Source organism: Lissotriton vulgaris, chromosome 7 (assembly GCF_964263255.1).
Source record: "Lissotriton vulgaris chromosome 7, aLisVul1.2, whole genome shotgun sequence".
NCBI classification, from domain to species: domain Eukaryota; kingdom Metazoa; phylum Chordata; class Amphibia; order Caudata; family Salamandridae; genus Lissotriton; species Lissotriton vulgaris.
In genome coordinates this window covers 1733178115-1733202642 of record NC_141695.1, presented here as the reverse complement: position 1 = coordinate 1733202642, position 24528 = coordinate 1733178115, and positions in this window count along the sequence as shown.

The following is a 24528-nucleotide window of genomic DNA, read 5'->3' as shown; positions in this document are numbered from 1 at the left end:
TTTTAGGATGCGTTCCTGCGCAGGAACGCCCTCCCTTGCGCCGGAACACCCCTATTGGCGCAGGGCTTTACAACGTGATGCATCTCCCAGATGCGTCACGTTGTTAATATACGCCGCACCATTGCGCCTCTTTTGTGCTGTCGCTGCGTCACAAAAGTCACGCAACAATGGAGCAAAAGAGCCGCAAGGGCCTTATAAATCAGCCCCTACAGACTCAAGTCCAGTCCTTCCTTTGTACACATGGCGATAAGAAGAAATAGTGGTGGTGGATTAATAGTTTGAGTATTTTAATGACTGGTGAATGTAGTAGGAAACTTTAGTGTTGTCGCTGATCTTCAATCACGATGGACTTTGGCTGTCACTTTGCGTGCTGCGGACTGCTGCCTGCCAATCCTAGGCAAACCTTTTTAGTACTTTGTTTAGTGAGTTACATAGGGTAGTTTCCAATTCGACGGTCCGCAAATCAAGCAATACTAAAGTAATGACGTAGTCGACCACATGAGATTGGTCAATAATATATCCCGTGGAGTCGTTCCCTATTTGCTATTTCGCAAAAATATTTTGTTACTTTGTTAGTTCTTTTTTAAATGTTTGATTTGGTTGAGAAATAAATATCATCCATGTTTTCTGTTTTTCTTTCTTTCATGTTGTACATCAGCTTCCCCCAGGGGCAAGAGGAGGACACAGGAGGAGGAGGAGGAGGGTGCTGTTGTCGATGCAGGCCAGGACCGGGCAGTCGAGGGCTCCTTTGCTGGCCCCAGTAAGTTTTAATTTTAATATAGAGTACTTATTTTTTCCTAGCGTTCCTCATTCGATTTTTTCTAAATCGTCTTTGATCTTCTTGTAGACAGGATCTAAATTCTTATCCCTATGACTCCGTGTGGTATTACTAGATTATTCTTATTAGTCTGTCTGTGTAGCTAACTAAGATTGCACATTTGGCATTTCCATTGGACTCCCATTCTAGTCAGCAATAGCTCTATGCACTGAGTGTAGTCCTCTGGGATTGTCCATAATGTCTTTTCAAGTATTCTAAATGTTTATGCTTTGACCATTGCCAACAATAAAAAGGTGAATGACCACCACCAAGAAATAATAAGATACTACTTTACTTTTGGTTTGGATAGGACAATCCATTCTACTACTGTTGCAGGGACAAATCTGCACAAACAGAACTATGGACACTAAATAATGCATCGCTTAGCTTATCAATTATAATAGGTGCTGTAACTGTTAGACTTTCCACATACCTCAGTGATAACAGACTTTGTAGTTGAACCCCCAATCTCCTTACTGACTAGATAGTGTGGCAGAGTCATTTAGCTCCCAAAGTCACCGATGGCAGAGGCACGGACTCATGCTTGCAAAAATTCGAAAACCTTTAGCTCATCCACTCTAGTCTGGAGGACCAAAAACCACAGAGTCTATTTAAGTTTAAAAGCTTTATTAAAAGTAAACACATTTATTAAATTCAAGTTTGTCATAAAAGTGAACGTGTAACTGAAAATGGAAAAGTGCTTAGTGCTGACGATTAATTGGACACATTTCTTGTGGTCGAGCCGAGCTCTCACCTGGTTTGAACTTGATCCTGCTCGTGTTCTTAGAAGTCAAGGTTCTGTCTGTTAGGAGAAAAAGTGGTGCGTGTTAAAAAGTAAAAAGCAAACATTCATCAGTTGTGCCAAAAAGTGCAGCAAGACAACAGCCTTCCCTGGAAAAAGGGACATTTTTACTCTAGAGTACACAGTCAAAAATTATTAAATTGTACACTTTTTTTCACATTTCTTTCTTCCTCCTAGACCAAATATGATATAGTAGTGAGTGGTGTATTCTAACATTATTAAATGTACTTTGTAGGTGGAACATCTGGAGACGGGGCCAGCGCGGAGGTGGTGGCATTGGACGAGGAGGACAACTCTGGGGAGGAGGCGGTGCAAGTGCCGGAAAAGGACATGCCTGTGAGGGTTCACACGGTGGTGGCGGGCAGAGGTAAGCTATACATTCCTTAGTCATTGAGATTGAAGACTGCAGAGTGTGCTTTCTGCACGGGTGTATTATAAAAAAAGCAGGTAGTAGCCTCCTCTAAATGTACTTCGACTTAGCTGTGAAGTTTTTGGCGAGAAGAATCCCAATCAGATCTGAGGTGAACTTGATGGATGGGATGAACGAAAAGCGAAAGAAGGGTGTAAGTAAGTGTGGAAGCACGAGAAATGTAATGATGACTGGCAAAGAAGAATGATATGTGTTTGCTTGGTCCCCGAGGTGGCTGGGAAGGTAAGAAAATGGTATGGTGCATGGCTGGGTGAATGATGAAGCAAGGATGGGTGGAAGGAGAACAGCCTGGGTGGGTGAGACAGAAACTGTATGTGTGCAATATACTTTGAATGGATGGATGCCTGGATCATTCATGGTACTATCTGACTCTTAGATAGCATATGTGAATCTAGAGAGAGTAGACGGTCACTGGATGAACTAAGTGTTACTTTGAAGAGCATGTAACACCGCACCCGCACGTCCGTTCCAGTGTAGGAAAGGCAAGGAAAAGAAGTTGTAACGTTGTCCAAAGACTACCATGAATAGTAGCAGTAGTTTGTATTGCAACTGCAAGCACAGCATATATCCAGTTATTACGGTGGGCACTCCCTACCTCCCTTAATAACTTTAGTTTAGTAGTAGTACGTCATTCATGTGTGGGGGTATCACTGTTCACTCAATAATAAGCAAAGCACCTAAAGTCATCCCATATGTCATCAAATACATCCCATGTGAAGTGATAGATAATCAGATAATTTAGCTTCTTCATTTTCCTTTTCTAATACTCATTTGCACTGTAGGGTGAAAGCTAAATTAATTAAGCAGTAGCCCTTTTAACAGAGTATTCTCAGTGCCACCCGTAATAGAAAAGTAAGAGCTTCACCACCTGCATGTACTGGACCGGTACAGTAACGCAAGTCTGTCTCACTCACCATGGTGTGCGTCTGTTTTTCTCGGGTGCAAGTTCACTGCGCTGGCATTATGCCGGCTTGCATAAGATAACGTACCAATTTTCCTAAACAAGAGAGAAGAAGAAGAAGAAGAGTGGTGTACTGTCATAGTCGACTGTAATAGAAGTCCATAGTGCTCGTAGAATTTGTTCCTTAAACTCCCACTAATGTTAGAGCAAGGATGAAGAAGTCGGAGGTTACATAGATACTGTCCTCAATAGTTATGCACTGTGCTTTCAATTTGCTACTTGTACTGTGACAACTTTCTGCTCAATCATTTTGTGTTAATCTTAAGGAGCATTGGTTACAGACTATGTCTTTCTTTTTTCATGTAGTTGCTCCTTCCAAATCCAAGACACCATCAAGGAGGAAGGAGCAGGCTCGAATGGCCCGGCAACGGAGGCTGGATGCCACTGTTGCTGAATATCGGCGGCTGGTGGCCCTGGAGGAGGAGGAGACGCAGTCTGGAACAACAACAACGTCCACTGGGACAGCTGCCTCCTCCTCCGTGCGGGCTGCCAGCCAGCGCAGTGCTCCAGCGGTACGGAGCCGGGCTACCAAAGCCAAACGCCACCGCCCAGCAGCAAAGAAAGCAGCTGCCCCTCACAGGATTTGCAAGGCACACCGGCGCCGCTTATCCCTCAGACTGTCCTACCTGGAGCAGGAGGTCCATAATTATAAGAACGTGGTGGAGGGCCTCCGCTTCGAACTTGCCACCCTCCGCAAGGAGCATGATGCCCTGGCTGCTAATTCCAACAGCACCCTGCCATAGTGTCCCTTGCCCCTTTTTTAGAGACTTTTGGGGCGTGGGAATTGGGAGTTGTGATTTTTGGGGACTTTTGAAGGACAATCGTTGGGGTTAGGGAGGGTCTTGCGGGAGATTCTTTTGTTAGGGCTATAAAAATATACTTTTTGAAACTTTATCTGACCATACCTGTTTTTTACTGCTTTTGAGTCTGGTGGGTGGGGGTTTAACATAACAGTAAGTTTGTTTTCCTGAATAGTCCTAGGACTTTAGTAGTACTACCGTCAATCAAATCTCTCGTCTCTCCTAATACTCCATTATACTACCTCCAACCAAACGCCTATCTTACCTGTAATTTCTGTTTGCAAGTAGGGCTAGGCCCAGGGCTGGCTCCACGGGAAACAGCAAATAAGGTTGGCAATCCTGGGCGGATAAAATTTCCTCATAGCGGTGGTACTAGTGGTGTGACACAGTGGCAGTTGCTTGCCTATGAAAAAAAGAAAATGAAATCTGGTTTGTCCTCCTGAGCAATACAAAGGTACAATACAGAATATAGCAGGTGACAGAAGTACACTAGAACAGTGCCACGTTGTAGCCTAACAAATGTTAAAGTATAACTAATTCGGTTGAAGTTCTTTGACATTAGCCATGGGTCTTTGTCAAGCAGAGTAAGAATATATCCTCGGATTTCTTCACCAGCCTGTTGCTATCACCTTATCCTCCCCAGCAAGTGTGTGGATTTATTGCTGTAATTTAGTCACACATCAATCAAAACCACACAGCCCGGGGGAAGAGGGTTAGGGTTTGAAAAATGGATGGGTACGGGGGTTTTTGGGAAAGGTTTTGGGAGACAAGAAAAAGTAGCACAGCATGGACGAACAATTGTGAACATAAACAAATCTTTGGGTACAAACCTATCCATCAATCTTTGAAAGTGCATACACTGCTGTAACTGCATGCATGTCAGTTAAAAGTAATTAGTACTTTCGACAACTGTGGAAGAAAGAATGCGACAGTACAGGGCGTGGGTGGAAATATTGATAACTATATTCAACATAAGGTCTCTGTAGCCAGATACCTGAGAGCCTTGCTGGTCACTATAAATCCATTCACAACAACACTCAATGGGGTTGGTCTGGAAGGTGTCAGGTTTACTCCCCGTGATCCAGTTGATGCAAATATGGTTCCACCTCCAAATGTCACCAACACCCAGAAGTGTAAACACAGGGTGTTCGAGGCATTAGGCGGGGGAGAAAAATAACAAACTAAAATAAAAAATGTGGGATGGGTAAAGGTAGGGTCAGCAGGGAAAGGATACCTGTAACAGAAGACAAGACAGGCATCAGTGAAGTGCTGTCCTAACATACAAGGGTACTCTCATATAGTCTCACTAAATAGTCTGCAAGTCTCCCGCCTACTCATGGGAAATGTAGTTTCATAGTACGGTAGGCGCTTAGGGGCTGCGTAACCTGACAGAAGGTATAGTAGATAGAAAAGGAGAAATTGCTTTTTTTCTAGGTGTCCCCTCACTCACCAGGGTTGCCCCTTGGTGACATGCTTCATCATTGGGGCCATCCCAGTCCTCTACGGCCTGGGGCGTGCTGCGACTTGCGAATTACGTAGGAGCACTTACAAATGACTATGTGTGGTGCAGATGTGATAGTGGAGTGGACTAAGTGATGTGTTAAGGGATCAATGTAGAAGCAGAGAGAGAGCCAAGAAATGCAGTCACAGTCAGAGAAAAAGGCAAGGGATACTGTATCTATGTGGTTGTAGTGGTCCTGTTGGAAGTGGTAAGTAAGTTGCCCGCAGAAAAAAAATCCTCCTATTAGCGGCACTCCTCCATTGCAGCCGACGCTTCGTCCATCGATGTTGGTCACCAGAAGACACCCTGTCCACTGCCTGCCTGATGCTGAATTGTGGCTCGCTACTGTGAAGCCTGACTCCATCCTTTTTTCCCCATTGCAGAGACTGAAACCCGGCCTGTAATTATTCAACGAAAAACAGGAAGTGATATAATATTACAACACCACTGATAAATAAATATAAGGTATGTAGGCTGTGGAGTGCAAAAAGTCACAATTTGTTTTTCCTAGTAGACAGTACAATGTTTTTGAAAGTGCGTACTCTGAGTCACCTTTTGAAGGATAAATAAGTATGGGCAAATTAATGTATCGGATCTTGCCCCTCAAGCTAGGTGTACTGTAAACTGTGTTTTAGAACAAAATTAGATCTTCCTAGCAGTGCTCCCACCCAGACCCTTACTAAAGCCAGTCGCAAAAATGTAGAAGACCCCCAATCAAATCTCAAAAAACGAGGCCTAGCAGAAAACTGGTGACAAAACTTACTTTGAAAGTAAAAGTAGGCCGAAGTACCCTAATTACCCATTACCCACCGTGGATTGCATTCAAACCACTTGCAAGCAACCAAGCAAAAGTAGCCATAGCCAGCATCGCTCCAAGACTCGAAATCCCCCCCACTCAAACACATGCAATAGAAATACTGCTAACCCTAACGAACCCTAAGTTAAGAATAGTGGCAAAGGCTTTCTTTAACTATGCCAAATCCCCCCTTTCCCACCATGGATTTTCTTCAAATGACTTGCAACCAAAATTACACATTCTCACGAGTGCTCTAAGACCCCAGAACTCAGTTTGAAAAATCTAGAACACCCCGAAACACATGCAATCCTGCTGCTAGGGCTAACCCTAACGAACCCTAAGTTACAAAAAGTGCCAAAACTAAAGGCTTTTCCGCGCGGATTTTGTCCCAACCACTTCTACCCGGTATTAGACCTTCCCAGGAATGCCCCAAGACCCGGCAACCCACCCGCCAAGAAGCGTAACACCCCCAAACAGGCCAAAAGCAAAATCTCATACTTGCAATATTTCTGGGCCTTCGGTCCAAACGCGCTGCGTAGCTAGGCCATAAGTCGGGGTTGGCACGACGGATTTCCTGAAAAGCAAATGCAATCAAGATTAGAGTGTCCCAGCAGTGCTCCCAGACCACGAAACTCACCCGCAAACAGACGGAACCCCCCCTAAGAGCACCTCAAAGGCAAGCAAGTCATCAAAAACACAAAAAAAATTCCGCCTGGGATTTGGTCCAAAACACTTTTATCCGGTATTAGAGCTTCCCAGCAATGGCCCCAGAGCCGTCAACCCAGGAGAAAACGAGTAGAAGACCCCCAAACAGCCAAAGAGCAAAAGTACAAAAATGGGGACTTAGTCACTTTTTCACAAATTTCCCAAATCACTCCGCGCGCGCTCTGCAGCTAGGCCCTAAGTCCCCTCAGCCACCATGGATTTGCTTCAAACCTCTTGCAAAGTAAAGTATATATAGCCAGCAGTGCTCCCACACCACGAAACTCACCCACAAACACCAGGAAGCCCCCCAAACAGGCCCCCGAAAACGCTACATAGAGCAAAATGTCTGAAATAGCCCAAAAAAAAATCGGCCTGGATTTTGTCCCAACCACTTCTACCCGGTATTAGACCTTCCCAGGAATGCCCCAAGACCCGGCAACCCACCCGCCAAGAAGCATAACACCCCCAAACAGGCCAAAAGCAAAATCTCATACTTGCAATATTTCTGGGCCTTCGGTCCAAACGCGCTGCGTAGCTAGGCCATAAGTCGGGGTTGGCACGACGGATTTCCTGAAAAGCAAATGCAATCAAGATTAGAGTGTCCCAGCAGTGCTCCCAGACCACGAAACTCACCCACAAACACCAGGAAGCCCCCCAAACAGGCCCCCGAAAACGCTACATAGAGCAAAATGTCAGAAATAGCCCAAAAAAAAATCGGCCTGGATTTTGTCCCAACCACTTCTACCCGGTATTAGACCTTCCCAGGAATGCCCCAAGACCCGGCAACCCACCCGCCAAGAAGCATAACACCCCCAAACAGGCCAAAAGCAAAATCTCATACTTGCAATATTTCTGGGCCTTCGGTCCAAACGCGCTGCGTAGCTAGGCCATAAGTCGGGGTTGGCACGACGGATTTCCTGAAAAGCAAATGCAATCAAGATTAGAGTGTCCCAGCAGTGCTCCCAGACCACGAAACTCACCCACAAACACCAGGAAGCCCCCCAAACAGGCCCCCGAAAACGCTACATAGAGCAAAATGTCAGAAATAGCCCAAAAAAAAATCGGCCTGGATTTTGTCCCAACCACTTCTACCCGGTATTAGACCTTCCCAGGAATGCCCCAAGACCCGGCAACCCACCCGCCAAGAAGCATAACACCCCCAAACAGGCCAAAAGCAAAATCTCATACTTGCAATATTTCTGGGCCTTCGGTCCAAACGCGCTGCGTAGCTAGGCCATAAGTCGGGGTTGGCACGACGGATTTCCTGAAAAGCAAATGCAATCAAGATTAGAGTGTCCCAGCAGTGCTCCCAGACCACGAAACTCACCCACAAACACCAGGAAGCCCCCCAAACAGGCCCCCGAAAACGCTACATAGAGCAAAATGTCAGAAATAGCCCCAAAAAAAATCGGCCTGGATTTTGTCCCAACCACTTCTACCCGGTATTAGACCTTCCCAGGAATGCCCCAAGACCCGGCAACCCACCCGCCAAGAAGCATAACACCCCCAAACAGGCCAAAAGCAAAATCTCATACTTGCAATATTTCTGGGCCTTCGGTCCAAACGCGCTGCGTAGCTAGGCCATAAGTCGGGGTTGGCACGACGGATTTCCTGAAAAGCAAATGCAATCAAGATTAGAGTGTCCCAGCAGTGCTCCCAGACCACGAAACTCACCCACAAACACCAGGAAGCCCCCCAAACAGGCCCCCGAAAACGCTACATAGAGCAAAATGTCAGAAATAGCCCAAAAAAAAATCGGCCTGGATTTTGTCCCAACCACTTCTACCCGGTATTAGACCTTCCCAGGAATGCCCCAAGACCCGGCAACCCACCCGCCAAGAAGCATAACACCCCCAAACAGGCCAAAAGCAAAATCTCATACTTGCAATATTTCTGGGCCTTCGGTCCAAACGCGCTGCGTAGCTAGGCCATAAGTCGGGGTTGGCACGACGGATTTCCTGAAAAGCAAATGCAATCAAGATTAGAGTGTCCCAGCAGTGCTCCCAGACCACGAAACTCACCCACAAACACCAGGAAGCCCCCCAAACAGGCCCCCGAAAACGCTACATAGAGCAAAATGTCAGAAATAGCCCAAAAAAAAATCGGCCTGGATTTTGTCCCAACCACTTCTACCCGGTATTAGACCTTCCCAGGAATGCCCCAAGACCCGGCAACCCACCCGCCAAGAAGCATAACACCCCCAAACAGGCCAAAAGCAAAATCTCATACTTGCAATATTTCTGGGCCTTCGGTCCAAACGCGCTGCGTAGCTAGGCCATAAGTCGGGGTTGGCACGACGGATTTCCTGAAAAGCAAATGCAATCAAGATTAGAGTGTCCCAGCAATGCTCTCAGACCACGAAACTCACCCACAAACAGACGGAACCCCCCCTAAGAGCACCTCAAAGGCAAGCAAGTCATCAAAAACACAAAAAATGTTCCGCCTCGGATTTGGCACAAACCACTTTTAGTGCTTCCCAGCAATGGCCCCAGACCCGTCAACTCACCTGCAAAGAGGTAGAACAACACCCCCACAAGTGCTGAGTCTTTCTTCATTGGGCGTAAACCAGCCCTCTGCTTTGATGGAAATAGGAGTCTGGAGGAGGAGGATAGAGGAGCATGTTCTTCTGAACTTGTGAACCTGAGGAATGCAGACTGCGGCACCTTCAAATAAATTAGCAAACAAGTGAAGACAGTTCTGCTGATGGGCTTGTTTTTGTGATTATCTGATTAAAGTTTGAATTATATTAACTGTGCACAACAAAGAAAGACAGACACACAGGAATAAAAGTGAATAAGGATGAAAAAGAAAGTTATTGATTCGTTGTCTCATTTTCAGGGCTCGAAGTCGGTATCACGGTCCAGGAATAAGAATAAGGCTTCGTCATCATACTCTGCGAATTCAGCCCGGGTGAGGTCAGTGCCACCTGACAGAGTAGAAATTCCCTCATCTATGGTGCTGGCCACCTCCTCTTCATCCGGCACGCTCTCTCGTACTCTTATATCTGGTGGTATGAGGTGCTGATTCATCTTGATCATTGTTAACCTCTCCACATTTTTGGGCGAGAGGCGGCTCCGTTTGGGAGTTACAATCCCACCAGCCGCACTGAAAACCCGTTCAGAAGACACACTTGCGAGTGGGCAAGACAAGTAGTTTAAAGCCAGGTTGGTGAGCTGTGGCCACAATTCTTTTTTCCCATGCCAATACGCCAATGGGTCAGAATTAACATAGACCTCTGTGGAGTCATTCAGATAGTCCTTCACCATCGACTCAAGGTCCTCCTCCAAGGTTCCTCCACTTTGCGTAGCTCTTGCTGTGCCTCTGACCTTTTGAGAACCAAACCCACGCAGAGCTAGCCAATCCTCTTCAGCCTCCAATGTTTCTGTTGTCTTTCGTGCAGATGATCCGGTTGCCGGTGTCTTTAACGGCTGAGAGGTCACTTGTGCCACAGCCACAGGTGCAGAAGTGGATTGTTTTGACTGGGGATGGCCTGCTGATGTACTGCCATTTCCTTCAATTTCCAGCCGTTCTGTTTCAAACTTCTTGGCTGACAAGGCTAGCCAACGTTTGTACTTTGTAACATCTTCATCAGCAAAAGGAAAGAATGCTCTGCCTGCCAGCGCCTTTTTGTAGCGTGGATCCAGAATAGTAGCACAAATGTAATGCTGTTCTGAGTGGATCTTTTGAAGACGTTCATCACCTTGTAGGAGCTCTAATAATTTCTCAGCCAGAAGCAAAGAGTCTTTCTTTTTGTCATCTTTTCGAAACACAGAACACACCTCCTTCAGTTGGTCCTCCAGCATGTACAACAATGGGATAGCTTTTCCCAAATTAGAGTCCTCCTTGCTGACTGCACGTGTGAAGACCTCAAAAGGACGAAGCATGCGTGTTAGGCTTTCAACTATGTTCCATTGCGGCCCACCCATCCTCAGCTCCTCTATACCCTCTTTCAAGAAATATTGATCGAGTTGCGTATACTGCTCATACAGACGCTCAAGCATGTAGAAGGTTGAGTTCCAACGTGTTACCACCTCCTGGATGAGTGCTTTCACTGGCATTTGACATTGATATAGCATGCTCCTCAGCTGCTTGCGGGCCTTAAAAGAATGCCTGAAATGCTTGCAAATTTTTCGGCAGTTCTCCAATACACTGTACGCTGCACTGCGTTTATTACCCAAGAATTTTTGGACAACCAGGTTTATACAGTGCACCAAACACGGCACTCTGAAATAGTAACCGTCCCTCATGGCCTTAACTATATTGGAGCCATTGTCCGTGGAAACATAACCAACCTTGCGTTTTAGTGGGGACAGACAGTTAAGGACCTTTGTGTTAAAGACATCCAAAATGTTTTCTGCTGTGTGACGTTTCTCCAAACCAAACATGGCTAGTGTTGCATGTTTCCGAGCACCTTTAAAAACAATGTTAGTGTCAACACCTGAGTTTAGCTTTGCTTTAGCCCCTGAAAAAGAGACCCAGTGTGCAGTGATGCACATGTAATCAGCGCCTGCGCCACTGGTCCACATGTCTGTTGTCAGATGTATAGTGTGAACAGCACTCTTCTGCAAAGCTGCCCCAATCACCTTCAGAACATCTTCATGTAGTGCTGGAACCGCAACTCGGGCAAAATAGAACCGGCTAGGAACCTTCCATTTAGGGCAGAGCGCTGTCACTAATTCTAGAAAACCAACCCCTTCTACAAAAGAAAAAGGGAGAAGGTCCAGAGCTAGCATTTTAGCCAGCTTAGTGTTATACAGACGGGTCATTGGGTGGTTGCGTTCATATTGCGCTTCTGTAAACAACATCTTTTTAATGTTGCCCTGGACCAATGATTTACGGGATGATGATGATCTCTTCGACCCAGTTACGATCGCTGATGAACTTTTCCGCATTGATGTCTCACTCTCTCCCACACTCTTAGTGTGGCTCCCATGGGGTGTGCTGCTGACATGGGAACTGGGTGTAAGTGAAGTGTTTGAATCGTCTTCTTCTACCTCCTCGTCATCAGCAGATGACAAATCAACGTTTTCATTACGTGCAATTCCGGCTTTCTTGACCGCCTCTAGGTGCGGAAACCATTCGACAGCGTGCCTTCTCTCAAGATGACCTCTCTGGCCTCCGGTACCATAGTTAGAACCAAGCTTACCACGACTAAATCGAAGCTTACAAAGGCTACAAATGGCTACGTTTTCCTTTTTTGGGCAAACGCTAAAGAAGTCCCAAACTGGAGACTTGAAATGTCTTCGGGGGCCGGAGGAGGCGGCGATACTGGTGGTGGTGGTCCTGCTGCTAATGACAGATGAAGTGGAGGATGTGGATTGCCGAACTTCAGTACGTTTTGCACTTTCACCACCACGAATTGAGGTCGAGGACGAGGTGGGTACCTTCTTGCGAAGAAATATGGAAGCGGTAGGTTTTGGTGTACTACTTAACTCCAAATCTAATGATTCCATTTCCATTGCCTCCTCGCCGACATCATCATCACGCTCAGCAGCTTCTCAGGATAGGGTCAAAATGTCTCTTTGCTGCATGCCCGGTGGGGCTGCAGTGACCTTTGTGATGACTGGCTCGTCGTCATCGTGAGAGGCTTCATCACCAGCAGTATCTGTCACTTCTTGTTGAGCCTCATCACACTCCATAGGTTTGAGTTTTTGGACGACCTTCCTTTTACGCTTAGGTAACGGTGTCAGATCATGGTGTGCCTCTGCCTCACTGTCAGACCGCAGTTGTGGTTCCCAAGACAGATCACTTGCACCAGAACGAGGTGGGCTTGAAGAAGATGTAGACACCCCCCTTGATCTTTTCCTTGCTAGGGATGTGGAAGACAATGAATGATCATCAGGAGGAGTGGCTTCCAATGATACCTCAGCTTCATTGTCGATTTCCAAATGTGCCCCTACTTCGGGAGGAACAACTATTGTGGGCACTTGTGAACGTCCATGCACCTTTGCTTGCGCATCTCCTTTTGCTGCCTCTCCTTCCACATGTACTTGGGCGTGTACTTGCACATGGTGTTGTTGTTGCGGCTGTGGTTGTTCAACACTTGTCAGATGAGTTACAACAACCTGTGTTGATTCAGGGACATTGCTGCTACTTTCTTGCGATGAGCCAACATCACTGGTCGATGGTGATTGGAGAAGTACACTGACTGCCTCTGAAGCACTCAAGGGCTTTGACTTAAGTTGGCGTGGTGGTGGAGGCACTGAACCCAATGGAGCAGGGGTGCTGCTCTCAGGTTGGTCCCCAGCAGATCCTGCTGCTGCAGGCGTACTTTTTTTTTTGCTCCCAAAAAAAGTGGCGGGTGGCACACCAGCCTCCTTGGTAACTTGCTTCTTCTGCTCCTTACTAGCAACTTTCTTGCTAGAGGAGCTACGGAGAACTTTCTTTGGGGCCATCTTCTTCAGAGCAGGTCAGACAGCAGGCCGCAGTTGCACGAATTGTAGAGTTGTCTGAGGCCAGACGTGACGTCGCGTGACGTTATGCTGCACACACACACCGCTGCAGGACTTCTTCCTGGCACTGGTGGTTCTCTTGAGTCTTGTGCACCTAAAAAAAATGGAAGACAGAGGAACATCAGTTCAGTTATAGAGCACAAAAAAATCGAAAAACACTGCAAAATCAGCACAATCCCAATCCATCCATGCCCTCCATAATGTTTAAATTCAAGACAACCCACAGAAAGACTAGGCCCATGCAAGACTCACTACCCCTGGGCATAAATAAAGGTTGAAAAGTAGGCAAAATGGTTGGAGGCCTAACAACAAAGCCTGCATTCAAAATGGCCACTTGCCTGCCAGCACATGGCCAGTGCCTGTAGCTGCACTCAAAATGGCCACCAGCCACATGGCATGTCCCTCCCCATGAACACCCCCAAAAATCGAAAAACACTGCAAAATCAGCACAATCCCATTCCATCCATGGCCTCCATGATGTTTAAATTCAAGACAGCCCACAGAAAGACTAGGCCCATGCTAGACTCAAATACCCCTGGTGAAAAGGCCACAAGTACAGGCCCAAAAATCGAAAAACACTGCAAAATCAGCACAATCCTATTCCATCCATGGCCTCCATGATGTTTAAATTCAAGACAGCCCACAGAAAGACTAGGCCCATGCTAGACTCAAATACCCCTGGTGAAAAGGCCACAAGTACAGGCCCAAAAATCGAAAAACACTGCAAAATCAGCACAATCCTATTCCATCCATGGCCTCCATGATGTTTAAATTCAAGACAGCCCACAGAAAGACTAGGCCCATGCTAGACTGAAATACCCCTGGTGAAAAGGCCACAAGTACAGGCCCAAAAATCGAAAAACACTGCAAAATCAGCACAATCCCATTCAATCCATGGCCTCCATGATGTTTAAATTCAAGACAACCCACAGAAATACTAGGCCCATGCAAGACTCACTACCCCTGGGCATAAATAAAGGTTGAAAAGTAGGCAAAATGGTTGGAGGCCTAACAACAAAGCCTGCATTCAAAATGGCCACTTGCCTGCCAGCACATGGCCAGTGCCTGTAGCTGCACTCAAAATGGCCACCAGCCACATGGCATGTCCCTCCCCATGAACACCCCCAAAAATCGAAAAACACTGCAAAATCAGCACAATCCCATTCCATCCATGGCCTCCATGATGTTTAAATTCAAGACAGCCCACAGAAAGACTAGGCCCATGCTAGACTCAAATACCCCTGGTGAAAAGGCCACAAGTACAGGCCCAAAAATCGAAAAACACTGCAAAATCAGCACAATCCTATTCCATCCATGGCCTCCATGATGTTTAAATTCAAGACAGCCCACAGAAAGACTAGGCCCATGCTAGACACAAATACCCCTGGTGAAAAGGCCACAAGTACAGGCCCAAAAATCGAAAAACACTGCAAAAACAGCACAATCCTATTCCATCCATGGCCTCCATGATGTTTAAATTCAAGACAGCCCACAGAAAGACTAGGCCCATGCTAGACTCAAATACCCCTGGTGAAAAGGCCACAAGTACAGGCCCAAAAATCGAAAAACACTGCAAAATCAGCACAATCCTATTCCATCCATGGCCTCCATGATGTTTAAATTCAAGACAGCCCACAGAAAGACTAGGCCCATGCTAGACTGAAATACCCCTGGTGAAAAGGCCACAAGTACAGGCCCAAAAATCGAAAAACACTGCAAAATCAGCACAATCCCATTCAATCCATGGCCTCCATGATGTTTAAATTCAAGACAACCCACAGAAATACTAGGCCCATGCAAGACTCACTACCCCTGGGCATAAATAAAGGTTGAAAAGTAGGCAAAATGGTTGGAGGCCTAACAACAAAGCCTGCATTCAAAATGGCCACTTGCCTGCCAGCACATGGCCAGTGCCTGTAGATGCACTCAAAATGGCCACCAGCCACATGGCATGTCCCTCCCCATGAACACCCCCAAAAATCGAAAAACACTGCAAAATCAGCACAATCCCATTCCATCCATGGCCTCCATGATGTTTAAATTCAAGACAACCCACAGAAAGACTAGGCCCATGCTAGACTCAAATACCCTTGGTGAAAAGGCCACAAGTACAGGCCCAAAAATCGAAAAACACTGCAAAATCAGCACAATCCTATTCCATCCATGGCCTCCATGATGTTTAAATTCAAGACAGCCCACAGAAAGACTAGGCCCATGCTAGACTCAAATACCCCTGGTGAAAAGGCCACAAGTACAGGCCCAAAAATCGAAAAACACTGCAAAATCAGCACAATCCTATTCCATCCATGGCCTCCATGATGTTTAAATTCAAGACAGCCCACAGAAAGACTAGGCCCATGCTAAACTGAAATACCCCTGGTGAAAAGGCCACAAGTACAGGCCCAAAAATCGAAAAACACTGCGAAATCAGCACAATCCCATTCAATCCATGGCCTCCATGATGTTTAAATTCAAGACAACCCACAGAAATACTAGGCCCATGCAAGACTCACTACCCCTGGGCATAAATAAAGGTTGAAAAGTAGGCAAAATGGTTGGAGGCCTAACAACAAAGCCTGCATTCAAAATGGCCACTTGCCTGCCAGCACATGGCCAGTGCCTGTAGCTGCACTCAAAATGGCCACCAGCCACATGGCATGTCCCTCCCCATGAACACCCCCAAAAATCGAAAAACACTGCAAAATCAGCACAATCCCATTCCATCCATGGCCTCCATGATGTTTAAATTCAAGACAGCCCACAGAAAGACTAGGCCCATGCTAGACTCAAATACCCCTGGTGAAAAGGCCACAAGTACAGGCCCAAAAATCGAAAAACACTGCAAAATCAGCACAATCCTATTCCATCCATGGCCTCCATGATGTTTAAATTCAAGACAGCCCACAGAAAGACTAGGCCCATGCTAGACTCAAATACCCCTGGTGAAAAGGCCACAAGTACAGGCCCAAAAATCGAAAAACACTGCAAAATCAGCACAATCCTATTCCATCCATGGCCTCCATGATGTTTAAATTCAAGACAGCCCACAGAAAGACTAGGCCCATGCTAGACACAAATACCCCTGGTGAAAAGGCCACAAGTACAGGCCCAAAAATCGAAAAACACTGCAAAAACAGCACAATCCTATTCCATCCATGGCCTCCATGATGTTTAAATTCAAGACAGCCCACAGAAAGACTAGGCCCATGCTAGACTCAAATACCCCTGGTGAAAAGGCCACAAGTACAGGCCCAAAAATCGAAAAACACTGCAAAATCAGCACAATCCTATTCCATCCATGGCCTCCATGATGTTTAAATTCAAGACAGCCCACAGAAAGACTAGGCCCATGCTAGACTGAAATACCCCTGGTGAAAAGGCCACAAGTACAGGCCCAAAAATCGAAAAACACTGCAAAATCAGCACAATCCCATTCAATCCATGGCCTCCATGATGTTTAAATTCAAGACAACCCACAGAAATACTAGGCCCATGCAAGACTCACTACCCCTGGGCATAAATAAAGGTTGAAAAGTAGGCAAAATGGTTGGAGGCCTAACAACAAAGCCTGCATTCAAAATGGCCACTTGCCTGCCAGCACATGGCCAGTGCCTGTAGCTGCACTCAAAATGGCCACCAGCCACATGGCATGTCCCTCCCCATGAACACCCCCAAAAATCGAAAAACACTGCAAAATCAGCACAATCCCATTCCATCCATGGCCTCCATGATGTTTAAATTCAAGACAACCCACAGAAAGACTAGGCCCATGCTAGACTCAAATACCCTTGGTGAAAAGGCCACAAGTACAGGCCCAAAAATCGAAAAACACTGCAAAATCAGCACAATCCTATTCCATCCATGGCCTCCATGATGTTTAAATTCAAGACAGCCCACAGAAAGACTAGGCCCATGCTAGACTCAAATACCCCTGGTGAAAAGGCCACAAGTACAGGCCCAAAAATCGAAAAACACTGCAAAATCAGCACAATCCTATTCCATCCATGGCCTCCATGATGTTTAAATTCAAGACAGCCCACAGAAAGACTAGGCCCATGCTAAACTGAAATACCCCTGGTGAAAAGGCCACAAGTACAGGCCCAAAAATCGAAAAACACTGCGAAATCAGCACAATCCCATTCAATCCATGGCCTCCATGATGTTTAAATTCAAGACAACCCACAGAAATACTAGGCCCATGCAAGACTCACTACCCCTGGGCATAAATAAAGGTTGAAAAGTAGGCAAAATGGTTGGAGGCCTAACAACAAAGCCTGCATTCAAAATGGCCACTTGCCTGCCAGCACATGGCCAGTGCCTGTAGCTGCACTCAAAATGGCCACCAGCCACATGGCATGTCCCTCCCCATGAACACCCCCAAAAATCGAAAAACACTGCAAAATCAGCACAATCCCATTCCATCCATGGCCTCCATGATGTTTAAATTCAAGACAGCCCACAGAAAGACTAGGCCCATGCTAGACTCAAATACCCCTGGTGAAAAGGCCACAAGTACAGGCCCAAAAATCGAAAAACACTGCAAAATCAGCACAATCCTATTCCATCCATGGCCTCCATGATGTTTAAATTCAAGACAGCCCACAGAAAGACTAGGCCCATGCTAGACTCAAATACCCCTGGTGAAAAGGCCACAAGTACAGGCCCAAAAATCGAAAAACACTGCAAAATCAGCACAATCCTATTCCATCCATGGCCTCCATGATGTTTAAATTCAAGACAGCCCACAGAAAGACTAGGCCCATGCTAGACTGAAATACCCCTGGTGAAAAGGCCACAAGTACAGGCCCAAAAATCGAAAAACACTGCAAAATCAGCACAATCCCATTCAATCCATGGCCTCCATGATGTTTAAATTCAAGACAACCCACAGAAATACTAGGCCCATGCAAGACTCACTACCCCTGGGCATAAATAAAGGTTGAAAAGTAGGCAAAATGGTTGGAGGCCTAACAACAAAGCCTGCATTCAAAATGGCCACTTGCCTGCCAGCACATGGCCAGTGCCTGTAGCTGCACTCAAAATGGCCACCAGCCACATGGCATGTCCCTCCCCATGAACACCCCCAAAAATCGAAAAACACTGCAAAATCAGCACAATCCCATTCAATCCATGGCCTCCATGATGTTTAAATTCAAGACAACCCACAGAAAGACTAGGCCCATGCTAGACTCAAATACCCCTGGTGAAAAGGCCACAAGTACAGGCCCAAAAATCGAAAAACACTGCAAAATCCGCACAATCCTATTCCATCCATGGCCTCCATGATGTTTAAATTCAAGACAGCCCACAGAAAGACTAGGCCCATGCTAGACTCAAATACCCCTGGTGAAAAGGCCACAAGTACAGGCCCAAAAATCGAAAAACACTGCAAAATCAGCACAATCCCATTCCATCCATGGCCTCCATGATGTTTAAATTCAAGACAGCCCACAGAAAGACTAGGCCCATGCACCACTCACTACCCCTGGTCAAGGCCCCAACAACAGGTCAAAAATCGAAAAACACAAAATTTTACAAAAAAAAAAAATCGAAAAACACAGAAAAATCAGCACAATCCCAATTCATCTATGGCCTCCATGATGTTTAAGTTCAAGACAACCACAGTCCACCCACCACTGAGTACCCCTGGGGAAAAGGCCCCAAAACAGCCCAAAAATCGAAAATCCCAAAATTTTAGTTGCAGCAACTGTAATGCCCCAAACAAACTTACTTGTAAAATTTCTAATCCAACAGTGATCCAAAGAAAGTCAAAAAGGCCTCAAATCCAAAGATCCAGCAGCATCCACAAAAAGTAATCCTTCCAGGTCCACATCCGAATGAAAAGTGACCAGGAGATGGACAAAGCACTGGGAGGAGCCTGCTGAACAGGAACAGGAAGTTGAAGACTATGGGGCACTTCCTTCCTCCCACCCCCCTGCCCCCCTCCCCAAAATGGACTCCTCGCTAAAAAAGTGCAGGCAAATGTCAAACTAAGGAGTTATTCACATAAAAATCATCATTTCTAGAAGGTTTATGCTGCTTGCTGGTGGATTTCTTGTGCAGAATTGCAAATTTATATTTTCGCTCGCCGCATCTCAAATCTCGCAATTGCGAAGTACCGCGAGACGTGATCTCGCCGTACTCGCGTTGACAAACTATCGCTGGCAAGCCGCGATGACGTAATCGCGCTCGCCAATTCCCGCGGGATCACACAGCAAGATCCAAAATGGCGCAGCACTCGCAAACTATCGAAAAAAACAACTCGGCAAACGATGATAAACGCCGCGCGCCGCAAAAATTGTATCACCAACGCCGCGCGCCGCCAAAAAAATCCGCTGCGTGCGAATTTGCGGATTTTGCGGGAAATCCGCAAATCTCGCGGATTGCGGATTTCCCGAAAATCCGCAAAATCCGCGAGCGGAACGGATTTTCCGCCCACGCTTACGCGAGCTCGACCCACAGGTATCGGAGAGCATAAGTTACATAACACAAGGTCACTCCCCCCCCCCCTCTAATTCGATCCTGGCTCCCGCGGCGATAGCTCGGGCCACAACGCCACGTCCTGTACCATACTTCCCGTTTCCTACTGTTAAGTGCCAGAGATGCTCTCTCATTCAAAGTTGCAAGGGCATCAGCGCGTGCCGCACAAGAGGCATAAGGACAACACAGACACGGCAAGTGTGCTGTTTGTCCGGCCAAACGTCCGCATATAGCAGCACAGAAAGTACACAACACAATTAACAATTCAGAGGAAAGAAATGTCAAATATCAGGATAAAATTGATAAACGTGCGTGGGAGTTACACCGCTGGCATTATTCTAAACCAAATAACAAAAAAAGTGTCGCTAAGAAAGCAGCAACACTTTAGCGCGGGGAGCGATGTGTGAAATAAACAGTTGTGCGCACAACACAAATCATACGTTACTAACTTTATTAAAGCAGCAAACACGCACCGCTGAGCGTAGTGCAAGTTGTGCGTTGTGTGTAGTGAATAATGACAGGCTGAGTCGCTGCAGCTTGTAAGCAGGTGTGTAGTGAATGATGAGAGGCTGAGTCGCTGCAGCTTGTAAGCAGGTGTGTAGTGAATGATGAGAGGCGGAGTCAGTGAGACAGAGAATTATTCATGTAAATTCCTATCCCAATAGACAGGTGCCGTCCTGAATTCCCCTTGAAGGCGTGCAGCTATGGACTAGTGCCTTGAAGTGTCAAGCACACCGCTTGCTTTCAGGTCCAAATAGGATTCTACAACAGCCTAGGGCAACAGTCTTCCCTACTACACTCCCTAGCCAGTATTTAGATCAGGGACCAGGGAGGGTTTTAGCAGAGAGGAGGGTGGACGGGACACACACGCACACATACACTCATTCACACCCATACATTTACACACGTGCACACACACATCTCATTCACAACACTCCTTCCCAAAAATTCAAATATACACGCATGCACCAAACATAAAAAGAATCGATTCGCACTTACCTGCATCTCTCTGCCTCGGAAGTCCCAGGAGGGGGAGTCACAGCACGAAGGCCCAGTGTGTTGCCGTCAATCAACCCAGAAACTCGTACAATTGGATAGTAAGACGCTAGTGAAGCTACTGCAGGTACGTCTTTCATGGATATAACAAGCACCACGAGCACAGGGAGGGAGGGTGGCGGGAACGGGCACAGGACAGGGAGGGGGGCGGGAATGGACCCGAGCCGAGCTCCAGAAACAAATCCCTTTCACACGGGGAGGGGGGCGGAACGGACACACGGGGAGGGGGAGGAGGGGGCGGGAAGGCAAGATTTAACACGCACTCACCAGGGCTTCCTCCGGCGGCCGTGGTCGAAAAACGAAACTCCGCCCACCGCCGAAATAACCCCGCCCACCGCCGCATGACTACACAGAGGGAACGAAATACTCGAAAATCAGGTGCCGGCAATGCCGGACCAGATTCGGGGGCGTTCCCGGCTTTTGGCTGACGTCGCGTGACGTCGCCAAAAGCCAAAAAATCTCGGGAACGCCCCCGAATCTGGTCCGGCATTGACGGACAGGCCCATCGTCCAATGGCTAGGCTCCATTTATGGAGCTAGCCAATAAATGACGGGGGCCGTTCCAAACTCCACTACAGTACTCATTAGGTTTTCGCCTGCGCGAAAAAGATGCGCAGAGCGCATCTTTTCGCCAGGCAAAACCTAAAAAGCTTAACCTTAACCCAGAAAACATACATTACTGCTGGGCCTGGCAGAAGTGTATTGAAACAATGTTTCTTGCTTGAAAAGGAACTGTGGACATTTTTTAAGAAATGCAACCTAATAAAATGAGAGGAGCAGTATTCCACTTGCTTAAAAGTGTTGTATTAGCAGTCTTGTATAATAAAAGGGAATTGTGACATGTTTTTTTCCTCAGAATACAACACTTCAGTTATAGATGATTATAAAAGGGGGATTTCCCTCATAAAGAAAAAATGTTTTTGACTGGGAATGTTTCCTCCAGTCAGTGTCTTTGGAGTCACAGCCCAATTAACAGTGAGGTCATCGGGAGTTCAGGTTATGCAAGCACTGGGGATCCAAGGATTCTGCTAGGCCCAGCAAGCCACACTTCAGAAAAGCCAGTTAGAGATGGTCTAGCAGGATGGAATTTTCACAGCTGACAGCTTCAATGTTCCGATTACTCAGAAATGCCACAAGAACATCCTTAGACACCTGCAAATAGATGTTCAATCCATTTGAGTGCCGGCCCAGAGCAGAGCCTCACAGTTAGGCGGCCATCTTCCTACGTGGCCAGACCACGACTAAATACCGATTCGTAACGATTCGGTAATTTTTACCGAATTATTTGCTACATAGCATTTACCGATTCGAAAATACCGAATCAGTAAAACTCGGTATTTTCGAATCTGTAAATGCTATTTACCTACATCTTTATGAACAGGGGGGGTTTGGCCCTAAGGATTAGAGGGTAGGTAGGGCCTCAATGTCAAACAACAAGAACATTTACCCGAACCTCAAATTATTTCAATCATATTACTGATATACAATAAGATAAATAAAAATGTATACGTTTATCTTGGCAATAAGTTTTGCCCTTTTATTTTATATCTTTTTTTGAAAGATTATACTTTTGATCACAAAAAGAACACATCATCTACTAGACAAAATGCCACATTAAAACAGTGCAACAACAAATAAATTGTGTCTCAATGTGCATACATAGTATAAATGATACTAATACTCTAAGCATTCGAGGACTTGAATCAGTTGAATGGCTATGACATTAAGTGGCAATGGAATTCGAATCAATGAATAACGATATGTATACGAATATGTACATAATAATGGGGACCACTGCACCACTTTCAAAGTTATTTATTATGCCAACATAATTCAGTAACACTTTTCACATTGCTGACCTAGCTCCAATCCTCCGACGTTTTACAGCTTACCATATATTCCTACTACTAGTAGAAATTCATGAATTCATTAAGTATACAGAGGCTGATCCTATGCACATGTTTCTTTAATGGTATTTAACTCAGCATAAATGATAGAAACATTACCTTATAAAGATTACAATTTCCTAAAGGAAATGAATCAAAGATAAGTTAGAGTGTGTCCAGTGGCTTTATTTGTAGGTCTCGCCTATGGATAACTGTTAACTTTCTGTGCTGAACAATTAGTGCCTGATTTAGAGCTCAGCAGATTGGTTCTTCCATCACAAACATAACATATATCCCATCTCACGTACTACAAGTGCCATTGTATATAATGCACTTGTAACACATCAGATAGCATACCCGTCACGTTACTAGTAGAGTAGCCCTCAATCAGACCCTAACTGTGGACAGCACCAATAATTACAGTGGGGCATATTATCAAGGGGGTTTATCTCCGCTTTTTTGGCCTTAAAAGCCAAGAAAGCGGAGATAAAATTATCTCCCTATTACCTAGCTCGCTAACACCAGTTAGCGACAGCTAGTAGGAGATAGCGACCATCTTGGGCCCCGCTTTGCATGTCAGAGAAATTTATCACTAATGACATGCAAAGTGGGCGTGCCAAGATGTTAGCGACTGGAAACAGTCGCTAACATCGCTATCTCCTATTACCAACTTTTGGAGATATTCGCGCTAAGCGAGAATATCTCCAAAAGCTAACACCTGCCCAGAGCAGTTCTTAGCCATGTTATCCAATGGGAGGTGGATAACATGGCTAAGAGTATTAGCTCGGTAATGCATGAATATCACTGACTTTTCAGCGATATTCATGCATTGCGGCCGATTTTTATCGCATTTACGATAAACCTTGGTAATACCAAGGTTTATCTGCGATATAAATCGCCGCAGGTCGGCAATACATTTTTGTCTCTAACCAAGCAATAGCGATAATTATCGCTATTGCTTGGTAATATGCCCCAGTGTGCTTTGGACTGGCCGATCCTCATCATTCACTGTCTTTTATGGCTTCCTTAGTTCCTTTTTTCTTCTTTAATAGTGTTGGTGCTTTTAGCATTTAAATAGTCGATTGGACGGATTGGGGCCATATATAAGTCCCAAAAGACGAGAACTCTAGGCACTCCCGAACACCCTCTAAGTAAATCCATACATAAAAATTCATTCAGGACAAGATTTATTAAATTAAATTAATTAAAGGTGTATTTAAAATTAAAAATAATTACACAAGGTAAATTGCAAATGGTTAGTCAAGCAAATAAATCACTGAGAATATAACTTAAGGCTAAACACCTCCAAAATATTCTAGGTATTGGAACAGTGAGCACTCGTACATAGAGTCAGCTTCTAAAGAAAAAAGTAAAATCGTTGACACACATTCCCAAAGCAACACTTCTTACAGCTTTTTACCAGCAGAGAATCAAGCCCTTAGAACGGTATTAATGGTTGTGCTAATAAAGTTGCAAAAATAAAAACCAATCAGCATTTAGAACTTTCATTACGCAAAACAGACTCCTTCTAGAAATCTTCCAAAATTATTATTCAAGTAGGCCGTAAGGGTGGGTGGAGCTGGTGTAGTGCCTCTACCCATAGTTTTACGGAGATGTAAAAATTTAAACCAGTCATCACTCAGGGAAACAAAGCAAACAGCCGCTTTCATGCATCTGATAAGGCAATTTCCATTATACCCCAGCAAGCAGAATATTTTCCATTCTGGGGCCTTCACTTTCCGACAAAAAATCATAATTCCAGTTTATTCGTAAACTTTTGAATCAGAATGTTATTTTAGAATGCGCCAAGAGCTGCCCAGAGAGAGACTCGTTTTTCATTTCT